Raw genomic sequence first — 13358 nt, forward strand, 5'->3', positions numbered from 1 at the left:
AATGCTGTATGCAAATGAAATTGATATATATTTTTCAAACATATACAGCTTTGTTTTGGTAGTATTTTATCACCGCTGGGTTTTTTATTTTTTTGTATATATATGACAAAAAACGAAAATGTTTACAGTTTTAAGTTTTTACTTTCTGCTATAAAACATATCCCTTAAAAAAAATTAAATCTCCTAATAAATGTGTACTAAAAATGTATTCTGCTACAAGTCTTTGGTAAAAAAGAATCCCAATAAGTGTATATTGATTGGTTTGTGTAAAAGTTATAGCATGTACAAACTACAGTATATATACTGGAATTTTTGTTTATTTTTTTTATACTAGTGATTGTGGCAATCAGTGACTTATAACGGGAGGGAAATAGTGCAACGGGCAATCTGACACAAACTGGCAAAGGGGGAAACAAGACTAACTGCCACTGACTTCACCAATGACATTATTACATTAATCAGTGCTAATAATATCCCTGTACTAATGACACTGGGCAGGAAGGGGTTAAGATCTAGGGCAATCAAGGGGGTAAATGTGTGCCAAACAAGAGTTTATGTGTGTGCTGTGTGCTGCTTTTACTGGAGATCTAGTTGTTTTCATTCCCTGATTAGTTTACATTCACAGAACTGTGTTCAGTGAAACTCACAGCCGATCACTGGGTGCCAGTGCTCAATCAATGGCCAGGATCCATTGATTGGTATGTGCTGTGACTAATCGTATACACTGGAATTTTTTTTTATACTACTAATGGTGGTGATCAAAGATTTATAGTGGGACTGTGATAGTGCGACAAGCAATCTGACATTAACTTACCCTGGGTGGGAACTGACTAACTGACACTGACATCCTCCCATTCTAACCGCACATGTGCGGCTCCCGGAGTGCACAGCGCGGCGATCTGCGGTGAGATGTGTCCCTCAGATCACCGATCCACAGAAAGAGCCGAAGATGTCGGCTCAGTCATGTGTCCAATCACAGCTGATCACATGTAAACAGGGAAATGCCGGTTATCGGCATTTCTCTCCTCTCGAGCTGTCACGCTAACAGCTCGTGAGGAGAGGAGAGCCGGTAATCGGCATTCCTTGGAGGGGACATGTACACTGATCATCAGAGCACTGATGATCAGTGTGCTCTGATAATCTGTGCAGCCCCAGCAGCACCACCTGTCAGTGTCCATCAGTGCCAGCTCTCAGTGCTCATCCATGCCACCTGCCAGTGCCCATCAGTGCCACATCAATGCCACATTTCAGTGCCTAACAGTGCACATCAATGCCACATATCAGTGCCCATCTGAGCTGCCTTTCAGTGTCACCCATCAGTGCCAGTCAGTGCCACATATCAGTGCTCCCAGTCAGTGCCACTTATCAGTGCCAGTCAGTGCCGCCTATCAGTGCCAGTCAGTGCCGCCTATCAGTGTGCATCAGTGCCACCTATCAGTGCCCATCAGTGCTGCCTATCAGTGCTACCTAACAGTGCCAGTCAGTGCCACCTAACAGTGCTAGTCAGTACCGCCTATCAGTGCCGCCTATCAGTGCCACCTATCAGTGCCATATATGAGTGCTGCCTTCAGTGCCCATCAGTGATGCCTGCAATGCCCATCAGTGCCACCTACCAGTGCCTCCTCATCAGTGCCCATCAGTGCCACCTATCAGTATCCATCAGTGCAGCCTATCAGTGCCCATCGCTGCAGCCTCATTAGCGCACATCAATGAAGGAGAAAAATCACTTATTTACAAAATTGTATAACAAAAACTAAGAAAACTTTTTTTTATCACAATTTTTAGTGGTTTTTGGTTTGTTTAAGAAAAAATAAAAAACCCAGAGGTGATTAAATACCACCAAAATAAAGCTCTATCTGTCACAAAAAAATTATAAAAATTTCATATGGGTACAGAGTTGCATGACCACACAATTGTCATTCAAAGTGCAACAGCGCTGAAAGCTGGAAATTGGCCTGGGCAGGAAGGGGGTATAAGTGCCCTGTAGGTGAGTGGTTAAACATAAACTCTTCATTCCAAAGAGCGTAATTGGGACAGTACACAAAAAAGCACATAACGAGGACAGTTTCTGAAATATCGCAGCCTAGGAAATAATGATTTCTTTTTCTTCTGCTCTAAGTTCTTATTAAGTCTATAACCCCCCCCCCCCCCTCTTTCCTGGCCACCAGCAAACTTAAATTAAAGATAGATGACTCATCCCCAAGCTTGAAAAAAAATGTCTCTCGATAGAACTTGTTAATTAAAAAATCCTCTATTTTCCCACTCTGTGTCTCTCTTTACATTCTCCTGTATTTTTCTTGCTTTGCCTCCAATTAACATATTTTTATGTTTTTTTTTTTCTATTCTTGTCTTTTCACAACACAAGCTGAAAGAGATGTATAAATACCACTTAAGTGAAGTTCTCATATAAACAGTTCACTTTGACGCAATACTATCACCAGTTTTAGATGTTTGACTTCATTGTAAACATCACTGCTCATGAGATTAAGTATTTAAAGCAAGAGGGCCACTGTCATATTGAGATTGGTCTAGTTTGACAAGGACATCGATGTATGCCAGTGTGGTGTATGGTACATGTTATAGTAGATATCCATCAAAGACTGATCATTCGGGTTGGTGGAAATAGGGTAAAGCTTGTGAATCTTACAAAGACTTTTGAAAATATTCTGAATGAATATACACCTACACTCACCGGCCACTTTATTAGGTATACCTGTTCAATTGCTTAGTAACACAAATTGCTAATCAGCCAATCACATGTCAGCAACTCAATGCATTTAGACATCTAGATGGGGTGAAGACGACTTGCTGAAGTTCAGAATGGAGAAGAAAGGGGATTTTGGTGACTTTGAATGTGGCATGGTTGTTGGTGCCAGATGGGCTGGTCTGAGTATTTCAAAAACTGCTGATCTTACTGGGATTTTCACGCACAACAACCATCTCTAGGGTTTAGGAGAATAGTCTGAAAACCATTCTAGAGATGTTTTCCAACCGACAAGATGGCGGTGATGTATGGCATGATGACGTTGCAAGTCGTGGCTCCAGTCTGCATGTTTTATCACACAAAGACATCGTCAGAGGCTCCCCCCTTTGTGTGATGAAACGCGTAGGTTAGAGCCACGACTTGTGACATCATCATGACACGTATTGCCGCCATCTTATCGAATGGAAACATCTCTAGATTGTACATGCTGGATTTTATTTGATGCTTGTAAGTGAGATACTCTTATTAATTCTCTGATTTTATTCAATACTACACAATGAGGAGTTTGTGCTCTTTTTACATATATTATTGGAGCCTTTTGATCTGCTTTACATTTATGCTGTGGAATGAGTCATATGTGAGTTAATCGCAGTGGAAAATCTCCGGTGAAGAAGATTTGCTGGGATCCTTTTCCTACACGCTGTCTTGACCACTTATTTGTGGTCATTCTTTTCTGGTAGGAGGCTGTGTACATTGACAGTGGAGGATCTCTCTTTCTCTCCTGGAGCACCATGGTCTTCACGGATATGAGTTAATTATGATTTCCAGCTGCACATTATGGACTTTTTTTGAGGACTGTGCATGATCATTTATTTTTATGAGCATCACACTTGGGGTGAATTAGTACTGCACCTGGTTTTATTATATATTTTTTGTTGCCAACATTTTTTTCAGCTGCTGTATCGCCACTCTAGTTGCTCCTAGCACAGGTTGTTATTGTTATTATATACTGTACATTCACATCAGTTCTAAACCCTCAAGGAGTTTACAATCTAAGGTCCCTAACTCACAATCATATATACACATAATAGAGCCAATTTAGATGAGAGACAATTAACCTACCAGCATGTCTTTGGAATATGGGTGGAAACCAGCGTACCCAGAGGAAATCCACAAGGAGAACATGGAAATTCCATGCAAGTATTGCTATGGTTGGGATTCAAAACAAGGACCCTAGTGCTGCCAGGCAGAAGTGCTAACCAATTAACCACTGTGTTATATCATGCCCACTTGTTTTTGATCTCAGTGTACCTTCATATTGAAAATACTGAACTTTATTCACACACTTGTTTTTAAAGGTTTCAACCATGCATTTGCATTTGTTTTGTATAATGTTCTCCTGATTGCCTCCTTCTGTTCTTACAAGGCCCTTATCTATTCTTTCTGTTTGTGTGGAATCTCTCTGCAGAGGTCTCCTGTAAGTCAGAACTAAAACTGTCCAATCAGCAGGAAGCAGAAGATCAGCTGATTACACTGTTCAACAGGTAAAAAGTTTTGGGCATAACATTAGCTAATCTTACATAATTTTGGGGTGCTGAAAATGAAAATGACCCTAAAAAATGTTGATTGGCTCTAGTTTCCATGATATATTCACCCATCTAATGACGTAAGCCATTCAAAATTATGATGCAACTTCAGCTGCATATTGCGCAATTGATACTGGTGACTAATAGAAAATTGCATGTATACTGAGATGATGCAATATTAGCCTTTAATTGCATCACTTCACTGCATAAAAGCTGCAGTATCTGTAGCTGATTGTAGTTCGACAGCGTCTTTACATTTCGTTTTATGCTTATATAGGCTACTCAGTAATGCCTCGAACTTGTGTGAATAAAGCAGATAATTTCTGCTATATCTGCGGTGAAATAACTTTTATCTCACAAAAAAGGAGGATAACAGGAATGATTAAGAAAGCCTACAACTTGTATTTTGGCTGCAAGATAGGAGACCAGGACAAGAGCTGGGCACCACATATATGCTGCAATTCTTGTGGGACGGCACTGGAGCAATCGTTGAATGGAAAAAAGGCATCTATGCCTTTCGCTGTGCCAATGATTTGGAGAGAGCCAACAGATCATGTTAGTAATTGTTACTTTTGTATGGTGCCTCCAATTGTAAAAGGGCTAAATAAGAAGAAAAAGTTATCTGTGCACTATCCAAATATTCCATCGGCAATACGTCCAGTTCCTCATGGAGAGGGGCTACCAATTCCTAAAGCACCAGAATCCTTCGTGGTTGAGTCAAGTGAGGAAGAACCTGAAGCGTGTAGTCACGTGCAGTTGTAAGAGATAGCCCTTTCCTCGAATACAAGAGAAAAGCCAAGAGAAGCAAAACCGACACAAACTGAAGACAAAACTAGTGAGAATCCTAAGTATTAAAATGATTCAACTTAGCTTATGGCTATAATTTTTCTTGGTAATCCTATGCAATATATTATGCCATTTAGGCTTTGTTATGTAGTCAATATCACTTGCTTTATATTTGTGGAAAGACATCTATCTATATAATTATTGTGCATTATGTAGTCATTACGCCTATAGTAGAAAACTTTCCATTTACAGAAAAACTAGAGCCAATTGACAAATTTCATTGTTATATTTGAACTCAGAATGTGAAATTCATTAAGAAATGGATCCTTTTGTTTCCAAAACTGGCAAAAAATAAAAATTTGTTGAACAGTGTGATAGGGCTATGTGACCCAGTGGGGAAGGGTGGGTGCAGGGGCGGACTGACAACTCATGGGGCCCCCAGGCAATAGGGGATCATGGGGACCCTGTGCCCTTGCCCAAACTCAAAAAAGCCTATGAAAAAAGTACCAGGGGCATCTCATGGGGCCCCCTACCGACACCGGGCCCTCGGGCAGTGCCCAAGTTTCCAAATGGTCAGTCCGCTCCTGGGTGGGTGGCAAGTCAAACCTCTGCAGAAAGACCCCTGCTTCCACACAGAGAACAGGGGTCCTTCTCTCCAACATTCTACTTTTTTCTACTAAGGGAGGGTGTGGCTGCAAACTGTAATATTTTGTACTTTAGTTTTGAAGCATCTGGAATATACATTGAGTAGCTTATAAAAACTGAAAGTTCAGTTCGGCTAGGACATTTTGGTGAGACAAATATGAGATATTGATGAACACATGTTAAATGGCTCCTTCAGCTTACTGAATTCACACAAAAGATACATTTGGGATTCATGAGGCTAAGACATATTATGTGTCACCCCTAAAGTATGATTCTTACCTTTCCCCACATGCTTTCAAAGGGCATACAGTTTGCAATTTGTATTTTATACTCTGCACAAAAGTTTAGAACAGGTTTTTAAAGTAATATGAGAAAGAAAAAGTAATTACAGCTGGAGGGCTGGACATATATTATACCATAAGACAAAAGCTGTAAGTTAGTAGGACTGAAATGAAAATGTGATGAGATTTCCATCTCCTACTTCATTTGTTTGCTTGTTTCAAGTGAAGTGAAAATCTAATCAGCTAACAATAGAACTTCCTCCAAAGCATGTCTGGATCCCCACCAATTTCACACTGCTGGCAAACAGATCAAAAGACAGTTCATGGCAATGAGGATTCTGATGAAGAGAAAGCATGTGTCTGGTTGTCCATGCCTACACAAAGGGCCACAGTTTTAGGATGTTGGGAAATGTCATATATTTCTTGCATGCAGACACAAAAAGTGATTCTATAAAAAGCAGATTTCTTAGACAATATGAACACTTTAATGTACAATTTTAGATGTACATGCAGCTTATTAATCTAAATATATGCTAGTCAAATATATGGGCAGTTGGGGTTCCTGAAGCATAAACCTTTTGAGTATAGGAAAAAGCGCTCAGAAATTAGTAGAGGCACCTATATCATGAACCAAATACCACATGTTCTTAATACAACCTGGACTGGAAAGAAAATGGTGATGCAGCCCTCCTCAGACCAAAAAAATCCAACACTGCACAAAACATGAAAACTATAGAGAGCGCAAACACCTAGTGCATTAACCTTGACAATGTTATTAGAAGATATAGTAGACAATAGCTATACTCGCAAGTCTAGTAAGCTACAGGCATTTAAATGCATAAAGATGGTATTCGTGATACTATTCATATAATATCATCATGAATACCATCATGTATTATAATAGAGGGGAGATTTATATATAAGCAGCTTTTCATATATATATATATATATATATATATATATATTACAAACATTTCATATGAATTTATTGTAGAATAATTTTGCCATAAGGTTGAAAACCGCACCGCTTCAGTCTACACTTGACCTGTTGAGCTCCGATAAGATGGAGTCACTCCGTTCTTGTGCATAGGACTACTATTAGATGTACATCTGTGCAGTCATATTTTGTTTTAACCATTCCCCTACACATCAGCTTGGGCGATCCATCCTTTTATGACCTTCAGTGATAAGGGAGTCCCGTGTGATGCATATTCGGTCCCGAACTTCTAATTTTGGCGGGTGCATTCCAGGAAAGAGGTGGCGTGCTTTCCAAGAAGCAGAAGCATGCCACTTGGGATGTCAGCTGCTCTGCAAGCGATCATAAAATAATACTAGAGGGAAAATGATGCAAGTGTGTAATCTTTTACATGGGACATTGTCTGTGGAGGTAATGTTTGTGGCGATACTGCGCATTTCCCTTTATAATGCTGTGGTAGTAACATCATTTCTACTATGATCATTAATGATTATTGATATTATTAATCATTATTGATATTATTTGTCTTTTTATTTATTAGAAATGTATGCGGTGGATTTTACATTACATGCTGTCATTATGCTATGAATTTTGTGTACATAGAGTAAGTAAGTAGGCAGTGTCAGTGTCTCCTTTAAGAAACTCCCTCCCTCTTCCTAATTCCTCCGCCTCATGAGGGTAGGTGGGCTGCCCAACCAAATCATGCTATTTAAGGAGGTTGAGGTTGGGGAGACACCAGCCATAGCTCTGAGGAAGGGGATTGGGTCCCAGAAATGCATCAGTGATTTTTGTCATCTTGTCTCTAGGTGGAGGTGGAGAGTGGACTCTTACATTGTGTGCTTTTTTCATTTACATACCTATAGCTTGCTAGCTTTGTGAATATGTCTATTGTCTACTATATCTTCTAATAAAATTCTCAAGGTTAACGTGCTAGGCAGTTGCCTCCTCTTTGTTTTTTTATGTTTTATTAACCTCTTGAGACCTGGAACCAACAGACACTGTAGCACCAACTTCTCTTCTTTGAACAATTAATGTTTTAGGATAGAGATGCAGAACATGACTCATTCCTCACCAGCCACTCATGTGCTTCCCTGACACTTGTGACCACCCTGGACACATGAACATTAGCATTATTCTGCTCTTGGAATTCACTTCAGCTAATAGGCACTCTTCACAGGAAGACACCACACTTCTATTAGTGCAAGGCCTTTCTCTCTTGACTCCCAGGCTAAGTCTATAGGCCAATGTAGAGAGAATAAAGGGGAAAGGCGCCTCTAAGTGTGAACTGGAAACTTATTTATTGCACATATAAGAGAGCAACTTACAGGAGGGTAGATAAAAATAGGCACATCAATATTCCATCAATGGGAGTCCACCACGGTGAACAGCATAGTGTGCAGTACTATGATGATCAGTCATCTGATTAGTCATCTTTCAGTATCAGGTGAGCTGGCAAGATGGAGAGAGCCTGGTACCGAGGTTTGGAATGCACAATGGAGCACAGCTTGTGTGCGATGACATCACCAGGTGTCGTAGCGACGCATTTCCTGAGCATGCGCTCTGAGTTGACCATCCTAGCGCACTCCTTTTTCAAGCTGATGGGGTACAGGGAAATTGTGCTGATATATGAAGTAAAAAGACATACGGGAACAGTACCAGGCCCTCTCCATCTTGCCGACTCGCCTGATACTGACAGATGACTGATCATCATCTAGTACTGCACACTATGCTGTTCACCGTAGCGGACTCCCATTGATGGAATATTAATGTGCCTATATTTATCTACCCTCTTGTAAGTTGCTCTCTTATATGTGCAATAAACAAGTTTCCAGTTCACACTTAAAGGCACCTTTCCCCTTTTTTCTCTCTACATGTACCTCTCTGGACTAAGCTTCTCTCCAGTGAAAGGCAGCTACAAGTGAATTAGGACTCTGTCCATCCTGCTGGTTCAAGACATGCTATCTACTGTTTGATAGAAAATCTCATATCTCTTTACATCAACTGGGTCCAGCTCTATATGGTATTGTTATATGCATTGTTATTAATACATTGATGTCTCCTAGCACCTTATCCATGGTTACAGTGCCACCATCAGATTGATTACAGGTTGCGCCTATCCCCTTTGTTTATGTCTATAGGCCAATCCTGTGCAGCAGAAATCTTCAATATGGAGTCTCAGCCATGTGGTGAGGAACATGAAGCACACCTGTCCTCTAATACCATAGGGCCACCTTCATGCACAGCAGTCGCTCGCTTCCTCCTCAGACTGGCCACTTTATCAAGAAAAAAGTGTCCCAACCCAAAAGATTAAAATGTGTGTGCCAAATTTACTTAACTACAAAGTTTAACCTGGCACAAATGTCCCACAACAGTTCAAGCCTGCTCAACCCAGATGGTTAAATGGCTTACCTCCCCAAATTGAGATTCTTCTCAATTTTTATTTCTTTCTGTACCCCTGCTGGGAAGAATCATCCTCCCTAATTGTACTGATGACCATTGTCACCAAGACGAAGAGTGAGGAAAGATGAAAACATTTGAATTGTTACCAAAACAAGAATGGATGGAAAATGTAGTGCACATGTTCTGGTAAGAAATATATATGTATATACACACACACACATACATACACTGATCAGTCATAACATTATCACCACCCACTATAACCCGCCGAGGCATGGACCCCACTAGACCTCTGAAGGTATGCTATGGTATCTGGCACAAAGCCATCAGTAGCAGATCCTTGAAGTCATGTAAGTTGCAAAGTGGGGCCACCATGGATTGGACATGTTTTTCCAGAACAACCCACAGATGCTCACTTGGTTTGAGATCTGGAGAATTTGGAGGCCAAGTCTGTAACTCAAACTCGTTGTTGTGTTCCTCAAACTGTTCTTGAATTTATCAGACCAGGCCACCTTCTTTAACCACCTCCCGCCCACCATATAAGGCAATGATGGGCGCAAGGTGGTTCTCTCATTTTGGGAGGACGCCATATGATGTCCTCCCATTCTAACCATGCATGCGCAGCTCCTGGAGCATGCAGCGCGGTGATCGGCAGTGCGCTGTGTCCCACGGACACAGCGGATCACCGATCCACGGAAAGAGCCGAAGATTTCGGCTCGGTCATGTGATCAGCTGTGTCCAATCACAGCTGATCTCATGTAAATAGGGAAATGCCGGTTATCGGCATTTCTCTCCTCACAAGCTGTCACTCTGACAGCTCGAGAGGAGAGGAGAGGCGGTAATCAGCATTCCTCGGAGGGGACATGTACACTGATCATCAGGGCACTGATGATCAGTGTGCTCTGATGATCAGTGCAGCCCCAGCAGTGCCACCTGTCAGTGTCCATCAATGCCAGCTGTCAGTGCTCATCAGTGCCACCTGCCAGTGCCCTTCAGTGCCACATCAATGCCACATATCAGTGCCTACCAGTGCACATCAATGCCACATATCAGTTCTCATCTGAGCTGGCTTTCAGTGTCACCTATCAGTGCCAGTCCGTGCCACCTATCAATGCCAGTCAGTGCCACCTATCAGTGCTGCCAATCAGTGCCACCTAGCAGTGCCAGTCAGTGCTGACTATCAGTGCGCATCAGTGCCACCTATCAATGCCCATCAGTGCTGCCTATCAGTGCCAGTCAGTACCGCCCATCAGTGCCGCCTATCAGTGCCATATATGAGTGCTGCCTTTCAGTGCCCATCAGTGATGTCTGTCAATGCCCATCAGTGCCACCTACCAGTGCCCATCAGTGCCACCTATCAGTGTCCATCAGTGCCACCTATCAGTACCCATCACTGCAGCCTCATTAGCGCATATCAGTGAAGGAGAAAAATCACGTATTTACAAAATTTTAAAACAAAAACTAAGAAAAAACTCTTTTTTTTCAAAATTTTCAGTTGTTTTTGGTTTGTTTAGCAAAAAATAAAAAACCCAGAGATGATTAAATACCAACAAAAGAAAGCTCTATCTGTCTCAAAAAATTATAAAAATGTCATATGAGTACAGTGTTGCATGACCACGCAATTGTCATTCAAAGTGCAACAGCACTGAAAGCTGACATTTGGCCTGGGCAGGTAGGGGGTATAAGTGCCCAGTAGGCTAGTGGTTAATGTGGTTCAGTGCTGATGCTTATTGCCCATTATAGGCACTTTTCTCTGTGGAAATGAGTCAACATGAGCACCCTAACTGGTCTGTCTCTACGCAGCTCCATATGCAACAAACTGCAATGTACTGTATATTCTGACACCTTTCTCTTGGAAACAGCATTAACTTTTTCTGCATTTTGAGGTACAGTAACTCCTCTATTGGATCGATCTACAGGGGCCAGCCTTTGCTCCCCACGTGCAACAATAAACCTTGGCTGCCTATGACCCTATTGCTGATTCACCAGTTTTCCTTTCTTGGACCTATTTTTTGGTAGGTCCTGACTACTGAAGACCAGGAACAACCCACAAGAAATGCAGGTTTTGGGGTTGCTTTTAACCCAGTTGTCCAGCCTTTACAATTTAGCCCTTGGTTAGCCTTTGTCAAAGTTGCACAAATTCTTTCACTTGCCCATTTTTTCTGCTTTCAACACTTGAACTGCAGGGACAACATGTTCACTTGCTGCCTAATATATCCCACCCACTTTCAGGTGTCATTGTAACAAGATAATCATTGTTATTAATTTTACCTATCAGTGGTTACAACAGTATGGCTGGTTGGAAGCCATTCTCTACAACAGTGAGCAGTTTACATTCGACAGAGTGCAGCGCATTACAGTGAAGGTGAACGGGAACATTTTCATTACTCACGTTGGCTGGCATTCAGAGTGAAGAGGACTGTTTTGTATATTTTAAAGGTTTAAGTTGTAATTGTGTTCAACTAGTCTTGTGGGTTAGACAAAAGAACCAGGTCATTAACCTTACTTTTTCTTCTGCAGTTACTGCAGCTGGGATCTATGTCAACATGGATTGGTGGCAGGAAGGTTAATGGGAAGAATCTTAATTATTACATAAAAAAGTTATTTACTCCAAAAAAAATATAGTAGAACTCCAAGCAGATAAATAATTTAATATAATTATGTGTTTCATGTAAAAATAATTCATTTTATTTTTATATGCAGCTGGCAAATGGTCTTAAATGTCTTATGATATCACCTTTCTTTTATTCCTTATGCAGCAACAACTCAGACTGGGAGGCAGGACAGCACTGGAAACCATTAAGGCTCTAATTCCATCTATTTAACACTTGAAGCTTCTTGACTGGAGAAGTGAACACAGTGTTGACCATCTCCTTCCCTGTCGAGACACAGTGTATAGTGTATATTTCAACAGTGTTGCACTGAGAAACCTTGTAAAGTAAACCTACTGCAAGGGCACTCAACAGCCAACGTGGTCATATTTGCTCATATGTTATTATGTTATTGTACACGATTGAACAGATATTTTCAAATAATATCACAAGAAATACAAAGCATACATTTCACCAAAAGGGGGTCTATTGTACAACAATGTTTATAATGCTATATATAAATTATCATGATAGAAATGATGACTAACTGAACTACACACAGATCCAAGGCTGCATTTTTATTGCATGTCTATAAATAAATACATTGATATAGGCACTGTGCAGCTATCATACAAAGTTTATCATATGGCCTTTATCATTGTGTACACTTTATGAGATAAATGATACTGATAAATCTGAATTATATTTACAATCATGTAAAATGTTAATAGTATATGAACAAATTTGACTATTTTTGCCCTTGGGTGTAATAAACTTGGTAAAATGAGCAAAGGGGGTTATTTTTTAAAAGTGGAGAATGCAAAATCAGGTACAGTTCTTGATAGAAACCAATCAGCTTCCAGATTTCATTGCCAAAGCTTAACTGAACAAGCTGAAGTTACAGATTGACTGGCTACCATGCACAACTATACCAGAATTGGAGTTCATCAGTTTTAGTAAATCTTCCCCATAGTGCCTTCAGGTGAAAAGATACACACACATATGCATTTGTTGCCAAGAATGTGGTATCTTTTCATTTTGTTTGGAAAAGTCTCTGAGAGGGTTGGAGCCATGGTCCCTGGAAATGGAGAGTGGGAATCAGTTATTTTCATCTGTCATCCCTTGCATCAGTTCATTATTATTTGTTGTGCTGTGTCCACTATTTGATGATTACCATTAGCGCTCATATGCTTCGGTAGGGATCCTGACTTCAGCTGGAGTGTCCCTTGTTAAATTTAGTGTTTACAGCTAGGTATAACCAGCCTGAGCTTTGTTTATGCTAATGTGTTCACTATGGTCAATAGGTTTCTTCTAAGCCTAAGGACACCTCTTATTGGGGAAAAGGAAAAATATTAATAGGGATTTTTACAAGAGACCTTTATTCCCAAG

The sequence above is a fragment of the Staurois parvus genome, unplaced genomic scaffold (genome assembly GCF_062004578.1).
Source record: "Staurois parvus isolate SC_StPar_1 unplaced genomic scaffold, SC_StPar_1.0 ptg001472l, whole genome shotgun sequence".
NCBI lineage: Eukaryota > Metazoa > Chordata > Amphibia > Anura > Ranidae > Staurois > Staurois parvus.